The following is a 23,158-nucleotide window of genomic DNA, read 5'->3' as shown; positions in this document are numbered from 1 at the left end:
TCCTGCACCCCAGAGAGACATAGGAGACTGAACCCACAAGAGGCCTTCCTCGCTGTGGGAACGTAAGAAGCAGAGAGAAACTTGATCTCTATCTTTCACCAAAGATGACAAGGGAACTAGCACTGCAAACTTCTCTGGAAGGTCCTGAGAGACAGCCAGCCATGCTGGAGCAGCAGCAGAAAGTGGTGAAAGAAGCCATTTTAAACAAAGATTGTACCTTGCTAGATTTAAGCTTAGATGCATGTTTTTGCCTTTATTTGCTTGTTACCATTTCTATCTTAATTTGTTTTCCTTGGCATCACTTATCCTATGTCCTTAATAAACTTAAAGCTAATGAAACCTATATAACCAACCCATTGCTATGTTTGAATTAAAGTAATTGTTAACTCTAGTGAATGTGGGAAGCAGTTGGGAGCAAATGAACCTTTTTATTTCTCCAAGTGGCCCAGGAGAAAGCTACACACTTCAAAGCTAGTTTGGTTTCTCCAAAGTTGGTTTTGGGGAAATTCAGGACTGGGAGCATGTTGGGGTCAGTAGGCTAGCAATAACTGGCAGATCTATGGTGTGAAGCAAAGAAGACACTCATTTTAAGTAAAAGCACAAGAAACAACCATGTGGACACAGATATATCAGAGTTGCTACTGGTATTGGGACTCCTCTGGGCAATGCAGGGAGCGAGTCAAGCATCTTGTGACCAACTACTGTAAAACAAGGGACAATAACTGCCCCTCACGGAACATCCCCTCTACCTGCCTCTTCTATGATGAATTCAGTCAGGTGCTGGGGACTGCATCAAGCACAGAGATAACAAAGGTGCTGGACAATCTGCTGAGCAGGGATGATATGCTTATAACCCCTATGTCACGGCACCACCAGAGCCTACAACTGCCAGATCAAGCACCCAAAATAACTCTGGTTGCTGATGCTGGTCCCAGATCAGACAGTGCCACTGGAGCAGCTACAGCATCCTCTGGATGCACATTTGGAGGACCTGTGTGGAGACAGCGCCGGGGAGCAGCCCACAGCTGAAGTGGCAGCAGCAGCACAAGCCCTGGAGCCAGAGCTTGGCACATTTGGGCCACCCTCATTTTTGTTATTAATATCAGAATGGCAGCAGGGGGGTCTGGGTTATGCTCAGTCAGTTATGACAATAAAAGCTCTGTTAACCAGAATGTTGGAGGAATGGTGTGTGTGTGTGTGTGCGCGTGCGCGCTAGTTAATTGAATATTCCACTTAATTTAGAGTTATACTTTACCAATTGTCAAAGAATTAGAGTACAGTAAAATGAATAAAGTATAAATAATACCCAGGTACTCACCACAGGTACTGCTCTGTAGAGTGGTTGGCTTCTTGAAGCACTTAAGCATATACAGATAAAGTTTTCTATACAGTAGATTATCTTAGGACACTACATAGCTCTATGGGCAGTGCATGGCACTCAGACGACTAAATATTCACTTAACACTAAAACTTCACTGAACATAATTTAATCTTTCTTTGATGACTCAGAAGGCATTTCAGGATCTTACAGTACTGTAGGGTTATTATCAACATCAATTATCACTGTTGATGTAGAAGGTGTAGGAGATTGATCTGAATCTGTAATGACCCTATGACGTATCTTGGAAGCTGCATTTCTTGAATAAATATCTGATTTCAGTTTGCTTCCTTGTCTTCTGCCTGTTTTGCATACAAGTAGATTGCAGAATGTGCAATTGCATATTCTTGGGCAGTATACTAGTCCCGATTAGTAGACTGAAGATTTGTATTGGAAGATATCAGATATGCTGGTTAATTGAATGTTCTGCTTACTAAAGTGATGGATAACCTAGCTTTTATTATTTAAAGAAGGGGGTTGCAGTGTGTTTCTACTAGGGGAAGCTAGGCCACTTTCCTACCCTTCTCTTTCCCTGCCCTCATCACCACCGGGGATTAAAAATGAGAACTGAAAAAAAAAAGTTAAGAAACAGCATGACGTTTTTACTTGCTGCATGTTTATTGTTAAAGAGATGGGCTGGGGAATTAGACTTGCGAGCCTTTATATACTCTCTCCTGGCTACAACACAGTTTATAAATCAGCCATGCTGATTGTATTATACCTGTATTATGAGTCCCAATAACAGCAGAGGATGTATTTGGGCCCAGGCTGCCTGTCAAGTCTGTGCAGGAAAGCAGGGTGATTGTAAAGAGGGCATAATATCTTACGGGGCCTTGTGGGGGGTGGACAGGAGAGAGTTTGTCACTAATTTTCATCCAGTCCTGGTTGGTGACGCATACAAACTAACAGAGTAGGAATGCCAGATAATGTGTTAAATTCCATAGTAGGGCATATTTATTAGAGCCCCACTGTCGCTCACAAGGCCCTCTCTATTCAAAGACAGTCACCAGCTGCCTAAAAATCTCCTTAGCCTAGAATGGATGTCTCTCCTCTGCTGGCCTGGAAGAGAAGTTTACAATTCTGCTCAGGCACTTCTAGAACAACACTCTCCTCTGAGCTTGCCTAAAATCACTGTAAAACCCTAGCTAGTAACAACCTCCAGCCTACAAACACTTCTCAAACATCCAAAAGTAAAACAATCACAGGGATTTATAAATTATTTTCATTGATTTTGTAATGTGAAGCTGACCATAAGAATGGCCAAGTTGGTCAGACCAATGGTCCATCTAGCCCAATATCCTGTCCTTTGACAGTGGCCAATGCCAGATGGAGTGAACAGAACAGGGAATCATCAAGTGATCCCTCTGCTGTCATCTATTTCCAGCCTCTGACAAACAGAGGCTAGAGACACCTTTCCTATCCATCCTGGCTAATAAGTATTGATGGACCTAATCTCCATGAATTTATCTAGTTCTTTTTGAACCTTGTTCAAGTCCTGGTCTTCACAACATCCTCTGGCAAGGAGTTCCACAGGTTGACTATGCAGAACTGGGCAGTGAGTTGTGTGTGAACAAAACAAAAATGATGATTAAAAAGTATCCTCCTTTTGACAGTGAAGTGACACATCCTTTTTTCCCCACAGATTTTTTTTCCCCACAGTCATCTGCTTTTTCATTTTCCTTGGCAGGCCTTTCCATCTCAGCTTGTGAAAGACAAGGAATGAGGAACCTGCCAAAGCAGACTTCCCAGAAATATAGCAGAAAGAAGACAGTGAGGGATGAAATGAGGGAGGACATTTTGGTCAACGTCAATGAGCATGTTGGGTAGTTGGGACAGATGGAGGTCAGAAGGCTGGAAAGAAAGTGGCTGTCTACTGGGAGGAGAGATTGACAGCACAGTTACTGGAGCATGACTGCAGGTTAGGGAAGGAAGACAGAGTGCAACAGAAGCTTTTCAAGAGGTTGCTTGTTCTCACTGCCACCAGACTGCAGGCTCCAGCTTCATGCATTACCACATCCTTCAGCCTTTGGGCATTCTGAGGTTAACTGGTCCATGGCTCAAGGAATGAACACATCATGGAACAGTCTCATGTACTCTACATTTCTCCATGACTATTCAGCTGTGGCCCATGTACAAAAATACACCAGAAGGGCCAAAGAGAATTGGAAGAAAAGGGACACATAGAGACAGTGAAACTGCTATGTACACAGCATAGCTTGACATTTTTGCACTTTGGTTTGATTTCTTAATAGGCACTGGTTTTGTTCAGTTTTTTAAATGGTTTTTGTTTACATTTTAATGATGGCTGGTCTTCCTATTAGATTTTTACATTGTTATTTACAGGCACATTTAAAATAAAATGTTCAATTAGCACATAATATTGCATACGTGGGTTTTATGAAAATGGAACTTCATCACAGTAATTCAGAAGAGTGTATGCATAATAAAATGTCACAAAAAATAATCTTTCTGACTTGCCTCAGTCCCAGAAATTGTGGGATGAATGTGACACAAGACAGTCTTTTATAATTATTTCTCCCTCATTCTTGGCACCTGACAACAGGGGCAGAGCCCAACAAGGTTATGGATTTGCTTGAAGACAGAGTCTATTAGGGATAGATAGTTGCTTTTATTAATCTCACTATGTCACTTCTATTACAGGCTTTATACTGCCAGATGGTTACACAGCTACTGCAAATAATCAGCATAGGCAAAGCAATACATATAAAAGTAACAGTCCCTTAGAAATGCTTACGCCCAGGGGTGGCCCGTGAGCCTAGGAAGACTAGGCAGTCGCCTCGGGCGCTGCCAGCCAGGGCGCCCGATGATGACATCACAGCCATTGACGGCCGTGCAGGCAGGGGTGCCAATCGCGCCTTCCACCTGCGGCGCTAGCTGCCACATCTGGCCTCGGGTCGCTCCTGCTTACGCCCATTTAGGTCTGTGGGGAATCCCGTTCCGGTCACCTCACACCAGGCTGCAGTGGATGTGGCTCCAGCTGGGGGACCCAGGGCATCTTCGGAGGTAAAACGTCTCTGGTGGAACTCCCAGAGGGGCAGGACCCCCAGGAGGTCTTATACTCCAGGGCTACGTCTAGACTGGCATGATTTTCCGGAAATGCTTTTAACAGAAAAGTTTTCTGTTAAAAGCATTTTTGGAAAAGCACGTCTAGATTGGCAGGACGCTTTTCCGGAAGAGCACTTTTTTCTGGAAAAGCGTCCGTGGCCAATCTAGATGCGCTTTTCCGCAAAAAAGCCCAGATCACCATTTTCACGATCGGAGCTTTTTTGCGGAAAACTACTGTGCTGTTTACACTGGCCCTCTTGCGCAAAAGTCTTTCGGAAAAAGACTTTTGCCCAAACAGGAGCAGCATAGTATTTCCGGAAAATCACTGACGATCTTACATGAGATCGTCAGTGCTTTTCTGGAAATTCAAGTGGCCAATGAAGACAGCTGGCAAGTTTTTCCGGAAAAGCATTTGCTTTTCCGGAAAAAGTGACCAGTCTAGACACAGCCCAACTATTTACAGAGTGTGTGTGAATTGGCCCAATGCCATTCTCAATGTTCCCACAGGGCTTAGAGCTGAGGTCATGTTATTTATTCCATACGAGGTTCTCAGCTAGCTAGCAAGGGGAGTTTAGGCTGGTGAAGGCCCTCTGACAAAGAACACCTGATGGTTTTGCTAGCAGTCCTCAAGGCTGGCCTAGAGGAACACAAATTTAACCCCTGTAGGCCCCTCTATGGCTCACACTACAGCACCTTGCAAACCCATTATGTAGGTGCACCAAACTATCCTTGATTTTCACTGTGCATGTGGATTCTTACCTCCGGTAAGGGTAGGTGCATTTTTTGGATGCGCGCATTATTCCAACAGTGCCTTGGGCCCACTCCTGGCAAATGGCCCATCTTTGGCCATGCAGATATTATGCAGTGTACAGCAGCCCACATACCATTGACTACACTGGCATCCAGATAGTTCTGAAGACTGCACCATTTTCATTATACCAACTGCATATTCCACCACCACCCTTCAGCTCCGGAGCATGTAGTTGAGCTTTCCTTTGACAAGCCCTCTGGAATCAGGGCCTGGTTTCATAAGCCATGGCAAAAAGGTGTATGCTGGGATCTCCTAAAATAACAGTGTGGACAGTGATTTCATTTATAACAATGCCAGTTGATGGGAATAATATCCCAACTTGACCATGACGGTGAAGGTCTGATCTCAAGAAATCTATGGCACCATGCCCCTTGGCAGTGGATCCCATGAACCTTCCTCTGTGGTTGACAAGGGCCAGTATATGAAGGAGTAATACCCTTTTTACTTTATGTCCTCATGCTCCTTGTGGAGGACAAGTTCAGGTGACTTGCAGCATTTTTATTGTCCACCATCCCCAGCTCCTAGGCTGCTGTCTCCAGCTTCCTCACCCAAGCACTAAGGCAGTATCTGGGACCCCTCCTGTTCTTCCCTTTCCTGTACCCTACAGGTTCTAGAATTCTCCACTAATTAGCCCAAGTTTCATTACACATTGTTTGAGTACATCTGCAAGGCAGCCTATGGCTGGACTACCTGGCTTGATCTTAAGGATACCTTGCCTCAACAGAACCCCTAGAAGAGAGAGACAGCTGTCTTTCTGCTTGACATTTTCCAGGTTGAATACTCCCTTTGAACAGCTACTCTGATGAGTACAGTAGATATGCAAATTGTAGCCACTGCAGAGAAACTAGCCCACCGAACAGATAAAAGCTTACATGTGTCAGATGCAATGTTGCTATAGCCATTTCTGTCCCAGCATGTTAGAGAGACAAGGTGTGTGAGGTAATATCTTTTATTGAACCAATGTCTGGTGATATGAGACACAAGCTTTTGAGCTTACACAAAACTCTGCTTTATGGCACTTGTGTAGCCTTAGAATAAAGGCTGGAAAGGGCTAAATACTGATAACAGCACAAGGTGATGGCTGGTGGCTCTCAGATCCAGAGAAATGAAACCAAAGGACAAGAGAAGGCCGAAGGCTGGAGAGCCAGGGTGTGGCGAGTGATGCCATGGATCCTCTAGATCAGGAGTGGGGAATCTTTTTAGGGCTGGGGGATGCTGACTCACAGAAAAAGCAGTCAGGGGCCACACACAAGTGAGAAGCAAAACAAAAAAACCCCCCACAAACCCTCACTGCCATGGCCCCCAACTGAGAAAGAGAAAGACACTCCATGTTCCCTTCCCACACCAGAGCCTAAGGGGGCCTAGCACAGTCGATTTTGTGTGCTTCAGCCCTGCAGTGGGTCAGCAGGGGGGTTGGAGTGCCAGCACAGGCTCCCCAATGCTGGGGTGGCCTGAGCCTTGGGGGCCAGATCTGGTCTCCAGGCCTGAGGTTCCCCACCCCTTGCTCTAGATGTACTGTTATGGCTCTGGTTGTAGGACTTGGCATTTGGATTTCTCTTACAGTTTATATGCACAGAAGTTTTGTAGTAAATTAAACCCTCAAGGACAATGTACTCAGACCGTTTGGACTAATTTTATGACTCTGAAGGGGGCAAACTGAAGCAGGGGAGGGATAACTCAGTAGTTTGAGCATTGGCCTGCTAAACCCAGCGTAGTGAGTTCAATCCTTGGGGAGGCCATTTAGGAATTGGGGCAAAAATTCATCAGGGATGATACTTGGTCCTGCTGTGAAGGCAGGGGACTGGACTCGATGACCTTTCAAGGTCCCTTCCAGTTCTAGGAGATAGGCAATCTCTATTATAAAAGGTCCACTTGTGACATGGCCTGCCAGAGAAGGGCACTCTAGTCAGGGCCTCCCTTTGAATACTGACCCCCCCCCCCCCTTTTTCCATCTCTCTCACTTTCTTGCCTTTCCCATTGTTTTTAAATTTTGTCACTGAAAAAGGAGACAGGGGAATGAGGAGAGGAGCAAGTAATGGCTGAAAACTCAAAATAAGTTTTCATTTTTTTCAGTCAAAGAAAGGAAACGTTTGGAAAAAATGAACATTTTCCACATACATGTTTGTATTGACCAAAAAATATCCTTTTTTCATGGGAGAAGAAAGCTCTGACTAAAAATTTGCAACATGCTCCATTTATCAGGCTAATGTACAGAAGTCTCTTTTCGTGCTCAACAGCCCGCAGGAAGCGGCACTTTTCTGGAATTCACCACAGGAGAGTGGCTGTGAATCAGATCACATTCTGAGGGTCTTAGTTAAACACTGCTGCTGACAGATGCCTTACAGTGTATGACTGAGGTTTTAAAGGCGTTGCATGCAACTAAAGTCATAAGCTCAATACTGTAATGAAGATGTATAGTAGAGAAACAGCACTGTGAGGCCTCTTGAGCTCTAAGGCCCTAATCCTGCAAACTGAACTCAGTGGAATTGCTTATATGCATAAGCATTTGCAACATCAGCATTTTTTGTTCCACAGCCAAATTCCAAAAGGCTTGGTTAAAATTACATGATGATAGTAACACCCTCAGTTCTTACTTTATCAGAACCAGTTTATCCATCCCTAGTATACAGTATGGAATAACATGCCAAGCATGGTGAGTGATGCATAAACTTGATAGGGGCGAGGAGAGGATTCCCTTGGTATTCTTTTCACACACTAGTTTCAAAACAATTCAGGTTACTGCTTAAGAAACCAAACAGGCAATTTTCCAAATCTAAAAGTCAGCCATAAACCATAATGTTAATGGAGATTTAAAAATAGAAACACAGAAGTACATATGGCTAGAACACTCCTTAAATCCTAAAGTACAGATCTCTTTCCCTGACATGTCCTTGACTTGAAAGAAAAATTGTGATACTACATTTACAACTAATCAGTGAAGAAATAGGAAGAAAAAGCTCATCATACATTATAGGACTAACAGCAAGTAGTTTACTTTACTTTAAATCTTTCAGGCAGAACCAATGCAAATGTATAACAAAGAGAGGCATGAGAGAACAGATGAAAACCCATGAAGTGGTAATGCCTGCTTTTTTCCATATACATGTAAATCTATGGCAGTATGCAAATGTTTTAATAATCACTACACAACACAATTTGCAAGTGCAAAGGGCATCCTGGGTATGCTAATATAGGATATAGTGGGATGTACCTAAGGCTTGCATAAACTGGAGGCAGCACTAAATACAATCTGTCACAAATTCAAAAAAGCAGCTCATAATTTCTAAATCTTAAAGACAGTATAAAAATTACCTCATCAGTACAAAACCTTATTCAGTGACAAAGAAAAGCTTTCACAAGATAAAAATGGGGACACACTTGCAGAATTCTCTCACCAGGTGCGGAGGGTAGAAATTATATATATTAGTCACCTCTCAGAAGCTCATCAGACTTTCCTATCCTTTCAGCACACTAAACAGCACATTGATATTTTGGACATTATTCTGAAATAAAGTGAGTGTCTACACAGCAAACCTGTTATTTCGAAATAATATCGAATTAATGGGCGTCTTATTCCGGATTCTGTAATCCTAATTTTACAAGGAATTATGCCTATTCCCAAATAGCTATTTTGAAATAGGGTGTGTATAGTTGGGGTAGATGGAGTTATTTCGAAATAAGTGGCCTACAGGAAATCACACAGCTGCTCTGGTAGCCACTCTGTCTACCCTCATCAGAACTCTATAGTCCCCCTTTCCCTGCAGCCCTTAAAATTGCAGGCAGAAGGGAAAGGGATTGTGGCATGAAGCAGGCCCTGAATGCATCATGCCACACAGCAGGACCCTGCACAGCCTTCCCTGCCACCATGGCCAAGCCCACTGCTCCAGCTGAGCCCCCCATAGCTGCCAGCACTGCCTCAGGCAGCTCCCAAGCCCCTGCCCAGAGCTGAAAGAGGAGGGCACCATCCTGGTCTGGTGCAGCGATCCTGGATCTCCTTGAGATCTGGGGTGAGGAAGAAAAACAGAGGGATCTCCGCACCAGACACAGGAATGTGGACATTTATGGTGGGATGGCCAAAAGCCTAGGCCACAAGGGCCACATGTGCATACAGGAGAAGGTGCACATGAAGGTCAAAGAACTGTGCCTTCCCACAAGCCACCACTAAGGAGGATGCGGTGATGGATACACACAGCAGTGCTGCACACACCACACGGTCCTGCTGGCACTCCCAGGACAACATCCGCTCCCAGACAAGTGCAATGAGGCAGAGGACACTGAATGGGAACCTGCCAGGGCGAAGGAAGTGGGAAGGTCCCCAGCTGCACTCTCCCTGGCAAGAGGCATCTGCCGCTCACACACACCTCCCCCAACACATTTCCTGCATTTCCTCCAGCTGGCAGGGATAGAAGTCCTCTCCTCGTGGGACGCCGCCACTGCCAGACCTGGCATGTGTGTGGCAAAGAGGGAAGCCCAGCCACCCCGTGGCCCCCCTCCTGCCCACAAGCTCTCAGTCTGACTGGTACCTTCCCATGCCTGCTTTTCCCCGGGATGTGTGGGTAGTGAGGCTCCCCCCAGGACATCTGTGGCCCTGCAGGAAAGAGCCCACTGTCTAGGCCACAGATGCACATCATGCTTGAAGCTCATCACCTTCGTCTGACCCGAGACCTTTTGGTCTCAGCTCAGAGATGAGGGCTACAGTTCAGACACAGTGTCTCCAGGGATGACTGCCCTGCTCTTTGTTCTTCACAGCTGGACCAGCTGAGAGAGAGGTGTGCTCAACACCTCCTGTGTCATCCCTCTGACCTGCAGTTGCAGGCAAGCCCAGGATGACCTGCACTGAGAGCAAGTTGATGCCCTGTGTGCCCTGTAGTGCTCCCTCGACCGGCAGGACCACAGACTGGAAGTGGACCTGGAGCTGCACCAAAACACCTGGCAGGAGCTGCTGCAACAGGGCTGGACCATCTGCATGGCCGTCACCGATGCCTTAAACCCTCCAGCTTCTCCACCTAGCTCTCCCACGCCCCTCCCATGGCCGCTGAGGGCCCCGTACCTGAGGTGGTGGGACCACCTGAGGCAGGTGACACTCCCAGCCCAACCCCAGGCCTCTCCTCCCCCTTCCACCAGTTGAGCACACCTCCCTGATTCTTTCCCCAGTTCCTCCTCAGTTACATTTACCCCAATAAAAAAAAAAACAGAGTTCATTGTTTCAAAAAAAAAGTGTGGTTTATTGTCTGTGCAGGGAAGGGGAGGGGGATAAGAGGAAGAGAGGGCAGGGGAAAGGAGGGGTGTGGGAAGAAAGGCAGAGGGGCAATGCGTAGGCCCCTTGTGGGGAGGCCCAGGAGGGAGTGTCACTATGTTGCCTTGTGTGAAACTCTCCCTCAGGACCTCTCAGATATGTGCAGCCCCCTGATGGACCTGCCAGATAGCAGCCATGTGCGGCTGCTCAAAGGCCTGCTGAGCCAGTCAGCCTCTGTCCCCCACACTGGCAGGAATGTCTTCCCCTTGTTTTCACAAATATTGTGGAGAACACAACAGGTTGCCACCAGTTGGGAAACGTTCTGCTCACCGATGTCCAGGTGAGTGAGGCAGCAGCGGAACCTCCCCTTCAGATAGCTGAAGGTGCCCTCCACAACCATGCAGATCCTGATAAGCCTGGCATTAAAAAGTTCCTTGGTGGAGTCTAGGTGTCCAGTGTAGGGTTTCATTAGTCAGGGGAGCAGAGCGTAGGCTGTGCACATCGGCATGTCCACGTCCCTGACTCTGATATGGTGTAGTCAGGGAAAAAAGTGCTGGCATGCAGCTTCTGGAAGAGGCTGAAGTTTTGGAAGACACATGCGTCATGCGCCTTCCCCAACCACCTGACATAGATGTTAGTGAAATGGCCTTGGTGCTCCATGAGGGCCTGCAGCACTACAGAGTTGATGTATTCAGTTGCCTGGTGCTCAGGTGCCCAGATGGGGATGTGGGTGCCGTCAATTCCTTCCCCCCCTTCCACCTCCCATCAGTTGGGGAAGCCCATGGTGGCAAAGCCGGTGACAATGGGGTCCATGTTGCCCAGGATCATGAGCCTGCACAGCAGGATGGTGTTAATGGCCTGCACCACCTGTAGAAGGAGACACACAGAGAATCACAGGGTTGCCAGGGCCCTTGGGAGCACCCCAAGTCCTCCCTCCTTCCTCCCCCACACACCATAAGCAACCCCGACTTGCCCCATCCTTCAGCAGAGCTTTGTGAGGGTGGGACTGAAAAAAATCTTCCAGGGAGAAAGCTTCCAGCACCACTACCCATCCGTAGGGAACCCCATTCCAGCAGTTCACCACCCTCCTGGGACAATAGCATGAGAGCATCATACCTGCATGGCCATGACCCCTATGGTTGATTTCCCCTCACCAACTGGTTCCCAACAGATCAATAGCTGTCTGGTGTGGCACGCTTCCACAGAGCGATGGCGACCCGCTTCTGGAGGGGGAAGGCTCTTCGCATGTGGGTGTCCCATCACCTGAAGTTGGGGCGAGCCACTCACACAGCTCCAAGGTGTCCTTCTGCATACGGAGATTCTGGAAGCACTGCTGGTCATCCCACCACTCCATGATGATCTCGTCCCACCAGTCGGGACTGGTGTCTAGTTGCCAGAAGGAGCAGTGCATGGTGTGCAGGGGAGGGCGGGTTGGTTGAGCTGTATGAGCAGCACATAGAGAGAGGAGAGGCAGTGCCCCACAATGAGTTGGGGGTCCTCCTCCTGCAGAGCCATAAGGGGAGACTGCAGAAACTGCACCAGGTGATGCAGCATGAGATGTAAGAACCGTCATCTACTGGGAGGCTGATCCGGCTCCATGGCAGGAGTGCTGCGGTGTCCTCAAGGGCAACCAGAGCACACAGAGAAAAGGCTTTGCTCTCCCTCAAGGAGCAAAGGAGAGGAGCCTGAGACACAACTATACAGGGGGATCTTTTTAAGCACAAGCCTCAGACAGCAGCTACGGGAAGTGACTGTTGTCCTGATGCCCTGCCCAGAGTGCTTCCGGGTAGCCTTAAATGTGATTCAGCATCCAATGAGTGTGGACGCTCTTATTTTGAAATAGCTCAGTGCTATTGCGATGGGAATTTGCAGTGTAAACATGCTATTTCAAAATATAAATTTCAAAATGGCTTATTTTAGAATAATCGTGCAGTGTAGACATAGCCATGGTGACCAGTACCAGATGTTTCAGAGAAAGGTGCATATCATTTTCACTTTCATGTTAAATGATAATTTTCAAAACTAAAAGCTTCAGATTCTACTAGAAAAAGAGAGGAGAATAAAAAAAATGCGAATAAGATTACTTGAATTGAAAAATAAATTAAATGGTATTGATGGTTAAAAACAAAGAATTTTATGCATCTTTTTAAATAAAACTGTTTTCATTTATTTTTAATTCTTTTGAAACATGGACTTTCCTTTTTTGACATCCTTTATGTTTGTCCCATTCACTGGCTCTATTTCTGACCCCACTTTAGAGTCATGCATCTTGATTGCTTTTTTTGACCATTGCTGTGTAATGCTCTTGAGTTCATTAAATAGCAATGAAGCAGCAAATGAGAAAGGAATAAACTTTTATTTAAGAAAAACAAACAAACCCTAATGAATGTCCATGCCGAACCGCTGTACACAACTACACTTTGTTTTCAACCTCTTGCTTCGAGGTCTTTTCTCTAAATTCTAATACTCAATAATACTGTCCCTTATGAGAGAAGCTCTCAACTGTAATAGAAATGTAGCCGTGTTAGTCTGGTGTAGCTGAAGCAAAATACAGGACTATGTAGCACTTTAAAGACTAACAAGATGGTTTATTAGATGATGAGCTTTCGTGGGCCAGACCCACTTCCTCAGATCAAATAGTGGAAGAAAATAGTCACAACCATATATACCAAAGGATACAATTTAAAATTTAAATATTTACACCCCCCCCACACATACCCCTTCTTTTCTGAAATTTGATTTGTTCTTTTCATGTGTTCATTTTTTTTTAATTGTAACCTTTGGTATATATGGTTGTGACTATTTTCTTCCACTATTTGATCTGAGGAAGTGGGTCTGGCCCACGAAAGCTCATCATCTGATAAACCATCTTGTTAGTCTTTAAAGTGCTACATAGTCTTGTATTTTGCTCTCAACTGTATCTTTCATAAATCTCTCTGTCTTCTCTTCTTGAAAAAAAATTAGCTCTTATATAAACAACTAATAATATATATAATAAATTCTCACCCCCTTTCCATTAACTGCATTCTATATGCCCAGTGTGTCAACTATCTAGATAAGAGAAGTTGCTAGCACCGGGGTGGGCAAATTCCAATTGGTGGGCTGGATCTGGTCTGCAGGGTTGGTCCTTGCAGGCCGCTGCCGCTATGTTTACCTGAGCTTTTGCAGGTATCAGATGATTGCAGCTCTTGTTGGCCATGAATCGCCGTTAACGGCCAATGCGAGTGGTGGGACATTTTTGAACTGTCTGGGGTTCTTAGATCCCTTCAGTTACACTGAAATGTGTCCCCTTGGTCTGTATGGACTACATAAGACTTTGGATACAGCTGTTCTTTAACAGTACCCCTTTGTTCCCAAGAATTAGAGGTGCGATGTCTCAGGCACACACTCTATTGCCTGGTTAAAAGAAAGGAGACTATGGGCCCTTCTGTCAAAATAATTCCTGCTTCCACTTCTGATTGTCTTTCATTTTCCATATGGTTTCATTGTCATGAGATTTCAGCACATTATCAGTGATTGTTAAAATTACATCTGAGCCTTCTTTCTATTTACAGCTGAGCTGTAGAAAAGCCATTCTCCAGAGGTGTAATTCAGTAAACCAATAAAAAGTGTATGTCAATCACCCCATTGTTAAAAGTCTTTTTCGTGAGGATCTTTACTGTCTGCATTGACCATAAGCAGGCAAAATAAAGCCTGACTCCAGTCCGACAAGTCTTTTGATCCAGCCTGAGGCCCACCCACCACAACCCAGAGGAAGGCTCTCTATCTACTGCACCCCAAGGCTCAAAATGGCTGGCAGCTCACACTGGGGGGCGGGAGGGGAGAGACTTTGCACGCTGTCCCTGCCCCCAGGCTAATTATCACAGTTCCTATTGGCCAGAGAGTGGCACATAGAGGGAAGTCTCTACTTGTCTTGAGTAGTCTGGGGCTGCGGCAGGCAGGGAGCCTGCCCCGGAGTCCGTGTTGGGATCCTGGCTGGGAGCCACCTAAGTTAAGCATCTCCTGGACAGAACCTTCCTCTGGACCCCACTCCCGATCACCATCCAAACACTCTGCATCCCTCCTTCCTCCAGTCACAATTCACTCCCAGACCCTGCACCCTCTTCTGCATCCCTCTCCCAGATCAGAATCCTCTCCTGCACCCATATCCCTTCCCAAACCCTGCACCCCAAACCCTTGCCTCAGGTCACAACCTCCTCCTTCACCCAAACTCCCTCTCAGACCCCACACCGTTTCCTGCATCCCAGTCTCCTACCCTGAGCTCCCTTCTGCACCCAAACTCCATCCTAGACCCCGCACCTCTTCCATACAAAAGTGCGGCCCTTGACCACTTATAATCTTGGAGTGACCCTCCCCCATCAAAAATTATTGCCCATCCCTGGCCTACGCAAGGGGGTAATTTGGACTTGATGTTTTAGGTTAAAAAAAATCCCTAAATTGCCTAAAATCTGCACTGGAAAATGGTGGCTCATATCACTGAAGATGTCATCTGGAATTCCATGCCAGCAGCTCTACCTGTTAACATGGCTTGTATTTCAAGCATGAAAAGTAGTTTCCTACAGCATTCTCAATGTTGTGATTGATCGATGGCCAGCATAGCACTCCTCATTCTTGTTTGCACTTTTCAATTCTTAAATTATCATTGGGGATCTTCTTTCTGAAGGCTTCTTGGAATTACAAGCTTTATGCTCATGAAAATCACCCCATCTATCATAGCAAGTTCGGGTCTACAGTTCCAATAGTCTCTTACACTTGGATAGCAACTGCTAATTTCTTCATGACAGCCTTTAACTATCACTTTTTGAAGAATCCCCAACGATTGTTCTTTCTCTGTGTTCCTTGTTATTTGTTGCCAGTTTTTGGTTTGCTACAGGAATTGACTTTACAATCAAAGCTACCTAGGCTTGTATTTCTGTCTCTGGTTTCATAAGGAGAATCACCACTTTGGAATGTGCATCTGTAGAAGAAGTGAATTTACTGGATATGCAGGTCACAACAATCATATTTTTGTTGTTTTACCATCATACTCTGAATTCTTAAGATACAAGACTTTGGTAGCATTATCTGGTGAGTCCCTGAATGACTGTATCTGGCTGTCAATATATTGATCAGATTGCTCAAAACCTAGTAATATTCCTAAAAGTTGTTTCTCAATCTGTGCATATCCAATTTCCACACCAGTCAGTGATTTGGATGCATAAGCCAGAGGTTACCAATGATCACTGTTTCTGTAAAATAAAATACACAATTTGCGTAGCTCAAATTGTGTATCTTATTTCGATCTACGGTGCAGTATAGATGCACCCTTTATGTGTAGCTAGCTATTATTTTACTCCACAGTAACTAAGGAACTTGCCCATTCTGTCGGCTCCTCAATTTTTTATATTAGTTGCGCTGTTTCCATCCTTGCACGCTCAGTTGTGAGGTCATCACAGAGTGCACATGGCACCTTTCTACATGGGATGTTAATGGGACATGCCTGCTTGTTTATCTGGATTTTATGTTCACCCCAACAGCAACCCAACCCTTGAAACACAGGAATGTCTAATAGACAGGTTCAGTAGGATCTGGGAGTGAGTGCACCTGTTTTACCAGACTGAACTTTTCACAAGTGGCCAGGCCTAAAACTGATGCCAGCTGCTGTAGTACTTTAATGAACTGAAGTCTGCACACGGTGTTTTTATATTAGATGCTAGCAATGCACCTCCCTTTCAATGGTAGATTTGTTCCAGAATAACTAGTTACTTTTATTTTTGTTGGTCCCCATTTAGGTCTGAGTTTCAGTCTCTCATAATCTTGTTCAGTAAGAATACGGACCTGAACTCCTCTGTCCAGTTTGAGCAAAATAATTATTTTTCTCATTTCATTGGCAGAATTCTGGCCCCCTCATCAGTTCTGTTTGATTCCAGCTCATTTACCTGAGACTCCTCAACCAGGCTGTTATTAACTGCACACACTTGCCTTTTCTGCATTTGGGATCAGCAGCATCTTGCAAAATGATTGTTCCCACCTTTATGTCACCCAAAGGCAAACCACTGTTGGGGGCAGTGCTGTAATCTACACTTTCCAAATAACCATCTGTACCCTGTCTCCCACAGGCAGTTACTTTCATAGCAAGAAGTTCCATTCTTTGATTTGACCTTTTTTGGCTCTCTCCTTTTGTATTGAATATGTGAATAACCCTTTATGCTCTTTGACTTGTGCTTTTACCGTTTCTGCTGTCCAAAATATCTCGATAGCTTTTCCAAAGTGAAACCACTCCTGTACAGAGCAGTCTCACCACATTATTGTTAATGCAAGTGATCTTGTCTATGACCAGAGACTTTGTTATGCACCACAGTCACACATCCTATTGAACCCCCTTAATTCTGTGACATATTGCTCTATGGGGTCATCAGCTTTATGCCTGTCTGTAAAAAAAAAGAAAAAGTCTCTCTCAAAGGCCTCATTTCTTTTTGACATGCAATGTTTCCTCAGATTTGATCACTATTTTACTTAACTTCACATTTTTAACTTCTTCAAACTTAAGTTGTTCTAAATGTCCAATGACTCCTCTCCAACCACATACAAATAGATTGAAGATTTCACTTGTTACCCTCACAATTGCTGCAGCCCAGAGACAATGACTTCCAGATTGGCCCCCTGATCCATGCTACACCCTGGCCCAGCCTCTTCCTACTCCTGCTCTGCCCCCTATCCTGAATGTGCCCCATATTCAGTTGGTGCCTCTCTGGGGGGAGAGCACAATCGAAAGGACAAGTTGCGTGTGTCTCGCCTGCGCCCAGACCTAGTGTCACCGTGCTCTCCCTACCCCTTGGTACCCGCTGCACCTACCTCTCAAAATCCTATATTCATAATACAGTCCATATGAGGGAGCCTCTCTAAATTGTAATCTTTCACAAACATCTCTACACACTGAACACTAAGCAAAGATTTTCAATAAGCTCTCCACAGTGATGCCTAAGTCTTTTTCCTGAGTAGCTGGAGTTGATTTAGAATCTGGCAATATATGTTGGTAGTTCAGATTATGTCTTTCAACTTTGTGTTTGTCCATGATGAATGTAATGGGAGTGCCAAGTAATCTTTAATGGACACCTGTGGCCAGATTGTCAGTTTTGCAACTTACCCAAACCACAAAGCATCCAACAGCACCTTCTAATGTCATGGTGGAATGCTGGTTCAATAGTAAACCAGAAGGATGACAGTGATTGTTAAGAGTCAAACAATTTTTTAATTTAAATGGGGTAACTCTTTATAAGAAGACATTTTCTATGAACAAGAGCTTATGAAATGCACAATGGCAGAACAAAGGTACCTTTGAATCTGGATCTATGATTCTAGGATCCAGGATGGCAGTGGCTCCATTGGCAAAATGTCTTTTCTCTCATTACTATAGATTACATAAGGGGGCTGGCAAATTTTAAGAGTAGAAGGCAAGGACCTCTCTGAAATCACAGGTCTGTCCTTTACCTGACATTGAGCCAGGAACCAGTCCAGATCTGAACTTCCATCAAGTCTGAAATGGGACATTGTTTGGATTGGGTTCTGCTTTGATACAATCAGCTGGTAGAATAACTCAGTAGAAACACAAAAGAAAACAATTCAACATTTTCATTAATAATGTTGATAATGGCATGAGAAGTGTGCCAATACAATTTGCAGATGACATAAGCTTCGAGGAGTTGCAAGTACTTGAGAGGATTGGGTTAGAATTCAAAAGGACCATGACAAATTGAAGAAATGGCCTGAAATGAACAAGATGAAATGCAACAGGGCCAGTGTATTTATCTGTCTGAATGTCTTGCTTACAGGCAGAGGGCAATGACAGTGTATACATATAAGGTAAACAAAGCCATCATGTTCAACAAGCAGGGGAGAAGACCATTCAGCACCCATAGCCAGTGACAGAATCTGCATTCCCGGGAAGCCTTCCTGGCTCTTGAGGCAGAGACAATGAACTCTGAGAAATATACGAGCAGCAAAAATACCTTTGAGTTATCCACCAGTGTCCCCTCACTGAGTACAGCAGAGCTACTCAACACGCAGCCTGCGGTGCAGTTTGTGTTTAAGTGGGGCTCAACACATGGCCCGCAGGTGGAATCCTTTGAACATGGCCTTCACTGGGAACATGCTCCACAATGGTAAGGCATCTCCCAGGCAGGGTGAGCACTGAATGATGCAAGCAGACGGGCTGGCTGGAACAGACGGGTATAGGGTGTTTCTAGACCCCAGAGAGGAGATTCCAGGAGCACCGGGTCATTGTGGGAAGTGCTGGCTGCTTAGCCTTGCGGACAGAATCTGAGAGGTGCAGACTGGCTTTCACTGGCCATGTCTGGGTCCGGCACTGCAGTTTAACGCTTAATCTTTGTATTCCTGCCCATCAGTGTGAAAGAAGCTATTTGCAAATATATGCAACCACACTTAAGTTGCAGACCTCTGCATGTGCTGTGAGTTTCATTGTGGCCCCTGGGGCTTCCAAAGTTGAGTGGCCCTAGAGAACAGCATCCTTGGAGCCTAGGAAAGTTAGTTCCCCTAGTCTGGAGGGGCTACTGACGCTGGTAACTTGGTGTAAATAAGAAAACTGCTTAGGCAAAGATTGTAGTTTGCTAAAATTAAGTTTTAGTCACTAGAAAGTATGTTTTGTTTTGTACCATACCTGACTCTTTTATTCTTGCTTAGTAACACACACATCTCTGTTCTTTGTTAATAAACTTATTTTATGACAAAACAATTTCAGTGCTATGAATACATAAAATGTAAATCTTCAGCTAACCTAACAGGCTGGTGTGTACTTTGTCTCTTCGGAGGCAGATAACTGAAGAAGTGGGCTGTGCCCACGAAATTTCATGATACTATCTACATGTTTTGTTAGTCTTTAAAGTGCTACCAGACTATTTGTTGTTTTTTAAGTTTATCCTGTACAGACTAACTCTTCTACCCCTCTGAAGCAACTAATTTCTGTGGGTGTTCAGTGAGAGAAAGTGGACTGTGCAGGGGCAGGTCTTTGGGGAACTCAGAAACACAGTTCACTGGTTGTTACTTGCACGGTCAGATTTAGACTGGCAGAATCTTGAACAGTTTGCTGGCCAGGCAGACAGGCTGGTGTGTCAGTTCCCTGACAGACAGCTTGGCAGCTGTAGAGCTCTCACTCTTATTAAGGCAGAGGGATAACAGTTCTGGGCAGGGGCACTGACAGCCTCTGTGAGCCTCTGGGTAGGGTGTGGGAGGCCAGCTCCATGCTCCCAGAAGGGACAGGGCCTCAGGCAGAAAGGTCAAGAAAAGACCAGCTAGGCCTCTGCAGCACCTGGAGTGCACCACTCTGTCCCTCCCCACTCAGAGCCACCCAGAGCATGCAGTGCAGTGCTAAAGCAGCATATTAAAGGGGCCAGGGCTTTGGCTGTTAATGCAGTCTCGGGCCCCTTGGAATCACTGGGTGACAGGGCAACTGTCCCTTTTATCCCCCATCGGCAAGTCTAGTTATGGGTGTGCTGAATACAACAACATCACAAACAGCCAACAATGTCTTCTCCTTAAGATGTAAGACTTATAACCTTGTTTGATGGGGACCAAATACAGTCTCACTTCTAGAAGAACCCCAGGGATGTCAAGATTCAGCCGTAGATGTAGCTTATCACAAGTTGCTCTGCGTTAGCTGAGAGAATGGAATACTGGGTCTAAATCTCCAATGGAAACAGAGCCGGAGTTTGTAAAAAAAGCAATGTTTTTTCATAGGGAAATAACATTTTTATTACATATTTTAATGGAAAATATTCATTTTGCTGTGTTATAAATTGAAATTTCTGTTTTGAGTTGGTTCCCAAAACCTTGGTGGGGAAATAAAAAATTGATTTTTTTTATTTCCACCTTTCTCATTCCTGCCTTTTTACTCCCAATTTTATGTGACTGTGAGAATGAATGACGTCTAAGTATTCCTTCTATTTCTTTCTCCTTTTTCTACTATTCATTAAGGTTCAGATCCTGTAAATATTTTTGCACCTACTTAACTTTACTCTCGAGTTGATTTTGCCCATTAGTAAAGTTAAGCGTGTCCCTAAATGTTTGCAGGACTGGGGCCTATCTTGCCAAAACTGCAACTCTTCCAAAATTGGGTAAAAGTGGCAAAGAAAAGTGCAGCTCTGAATTTTTTGAAAACTTACCCCAAATTTGAAAAGTTAGAGAATGACAAAGCTACAGCATATCATTTTTCCTTTTGCTACTTTGTAACTTTTCTAAAACTGAAAGAATTTTGAACTATTACAGAGCAGCAGGGAATCAGACAGTAAGCATTATTAATTTAATTGCATTCATTGTCAAAAAGAGGGAAGGGGAGTTAAAGTATCTACTGTAAATAAATAAAGAAGGAAAAGAAAAGAGATGAAAATTATTTCAAACACTAAAAAACAAACACATTTCAAAATTCTCAACTAGCACTAATAGCTACCCTTTTACACTAGCTTAACCACCTACAACTTGTAGAGCTGGCATCAGAGGATGGTAGGGTGGGAGAGAAAGAGTGCTGAAGTGCTTTTTGCCTCTCCTCCTGCATTGGGCCTCCTGAGAGATGCAACACAGAATCTGGCCCTAGATAACTCTGTTCTCCTCTGTTCAGCACAAGGAACTGATTTCAAAAACAAGTTCACACACATCTACACCATACATGCTGTTTGAATCTCACATGTAACACACACCCATGCACTTCAGAGACCATGCTTTTCTTCCCATCAGACACTTAACATCGCTATATATCCAGTAGCTTTTCATAACAAATGGAACAAGTTTTGATGTAAAGTGTTACAACTTGATTTATTTGAACAAAACCCAGCTTGCAAACCAGAAAGTTTTATGATACAGTCAGTACCATGTTAGCTTGCAAGGGAAGATCTGTTATTACTAAATTAAATGGACTTAATCAGTTGATTTTACCAAATCTATACGATTATTACTGAGGCTAGGTGGATTATCACAGAGATATCATGTGACATGGCCAGCAAGTCAGAGAGAAGGAAATTAACTGAACTAGCTGCAGCACTCCAAATACTTGTTTAACATAATTTCACAGCCCATGCACAATTTGGAGGAGGACTATTAAGGCATTTTGAAATGACGGTGCAGATGCTCAACTAGTGGAAATACCAATTTACACCAGATGAATCTCTGGCCCAGCAGGTTTAGTTAATGGGACATGAAAAGCCCTGGGGTATCTGATGTATTGGGTTCCCACAAAAGATAATGAAACCAAAGCTGGTGAAAAGAGATACATGAACAGGTAGCAATTGTTTAGCAAGGGAAGGCAATGAGTATTTCAGTACAGTTCTTAGCCATGCATAGGAGGGTGGAGTGGCAGTAGCCATGTTCTGTACAGGCAGTCCCCGGGTTACATGGATCCGACTTACATCTGATCCCTACTTACAAACGGGGTGAGGCAACCCCACACTAGCTGCTTCCCCCCAGCAGACCAGGGAAACATGAAGCTAACGCCCCCCTCCCCCCAGCAGACCAGGGAGACGCAGAGCAGCTTTTCTCAGCAGACACCTCAGCTTGAGAATAAAGGACTGAGGGAAGTGAGGTGTGGGAGAATAAAACTGAGCTCTGGAGAAATGTTTGGCTCGAGTTTCCCCTACAATATGTACCAGTTCCGACTTACATACAAATTCAACTTAAGAACAAACCTACAGTCCCTATCTTGTATGTAACCCGGGGACTGCCTGTAATTAATATGATTGAATACAAAAATACTTGCTCAGTAACAAGTTAAGAAAACAAAGTTAGCTTACTCCCTGTAAGTGGCTGCTAAACCCAAACAGAGACCAAAAAAAAACAAACCAACCCCACACCACCAACCAGAGATTTCAACACAAGTCTCCAGTATGGTTATTGCTCTCCATAAGATGAAGACCAGGCCAGTAACATCGCTCTCCAAGTCCATCCTTTTCCATAGAGATAACCCAACACTTTGCTTGCTTCATCATATTTTAACCCTTACCTAATCTGTAACGTCTCAGACTGTGCAGCAACCAAAACTGTGTTATGTCTGGCTGGGTTTCAGGTTGGAGTGAATCAAAAACGGATGCTGGCTAGAATGAAGGGGATTCTCAGTGCTGAAGCCTTCTTCCTCCTGCTCATGTCAGTCTAGCAGCAATGCCAGTGAGAAACACCCGTGCTGCAAATACTGGGCTCTCCCAGTACTCTTACACACAGCAGGTGAAGCAGCCAGTCAGCTGATAGTCAGAGACCTTAACCAATGAGGACGCCGCAGGTGGAGAAACAGGAAGCCAAATACCCACCAGCCAGCAGGAACAGGCAGGTAGATCCTATTGCCCTGCCTGGGAGGACGCTCTCACAAAGGCTTGGATCCCGGGGCACTAAGGGGAATAACCACATGAAAACCACCCCCTCTCCCCGGGACATTTACTTGTTACGGGATCGGTGGCGAACCCAGCAAGGCACATTGTCTGAGAGGGGCTGCAGCGCCCGGAGTCTGGCAGGCGCGGAGACCAGCTCATTGCAGATCCCCTCTGCCCAGTGCTTGTTGTGCCTGGGAATCCGGATTGAAGTCACACGTGGAAACAGTCTCCGTTTGGTTACGTCACAGAGCGATTATACAGGCAGGGGTCCCTGCCCCAGCAAGCTCCAGGGCTGCGCTTGTACGGGCTCGGGGCTGACTTTT

At 45.0% G+C, this 23,158-nt stretch overlaps 1 protein-coding gene across 3 annotated transcripts in view; it reads right to left on the bottom strand.

Annotated features, from left to right (window-relative positions):
* The window catches only part of CNPY1 (canopy FGF signaling regulator 1), an 85,955-nt gene extending 62,918 nt beyond the window's left edge, over window positions 1–23,037 (bottom strand). Inside the window, exon 1 of one of the 3 annotated variants that reach the window (XM_075922765.1) lies at window positions 22,904–23,037. The gene's annotated coding sequence lies outside the window, so the exon portion shown is untranslated. The other 2 variants (XM_075922764.1, XM_006129330.4) reach the window with 2 other exon arrangements.
* Between the last annotated feature and the right edge of the window lie 121 nt (window positions 23,038–23,158).

Source organism: Pelodiscus sinensis, chromosome 2 (genome assembly GCF_049634645.1).
Source record: "Pelodiscus sinensis isolate JC-2024 chromosome 2, ASM4963464v1, whole genome shotgun sequence".
NCBI lineage: Eukaryota > Metazoa > Chordata > Testudines > Trionychidae > Pelodiscus > Pelodiscus sinensis.
This window is presented reverse-complemented; position numbering and strand designations above follow the sequence as displayed.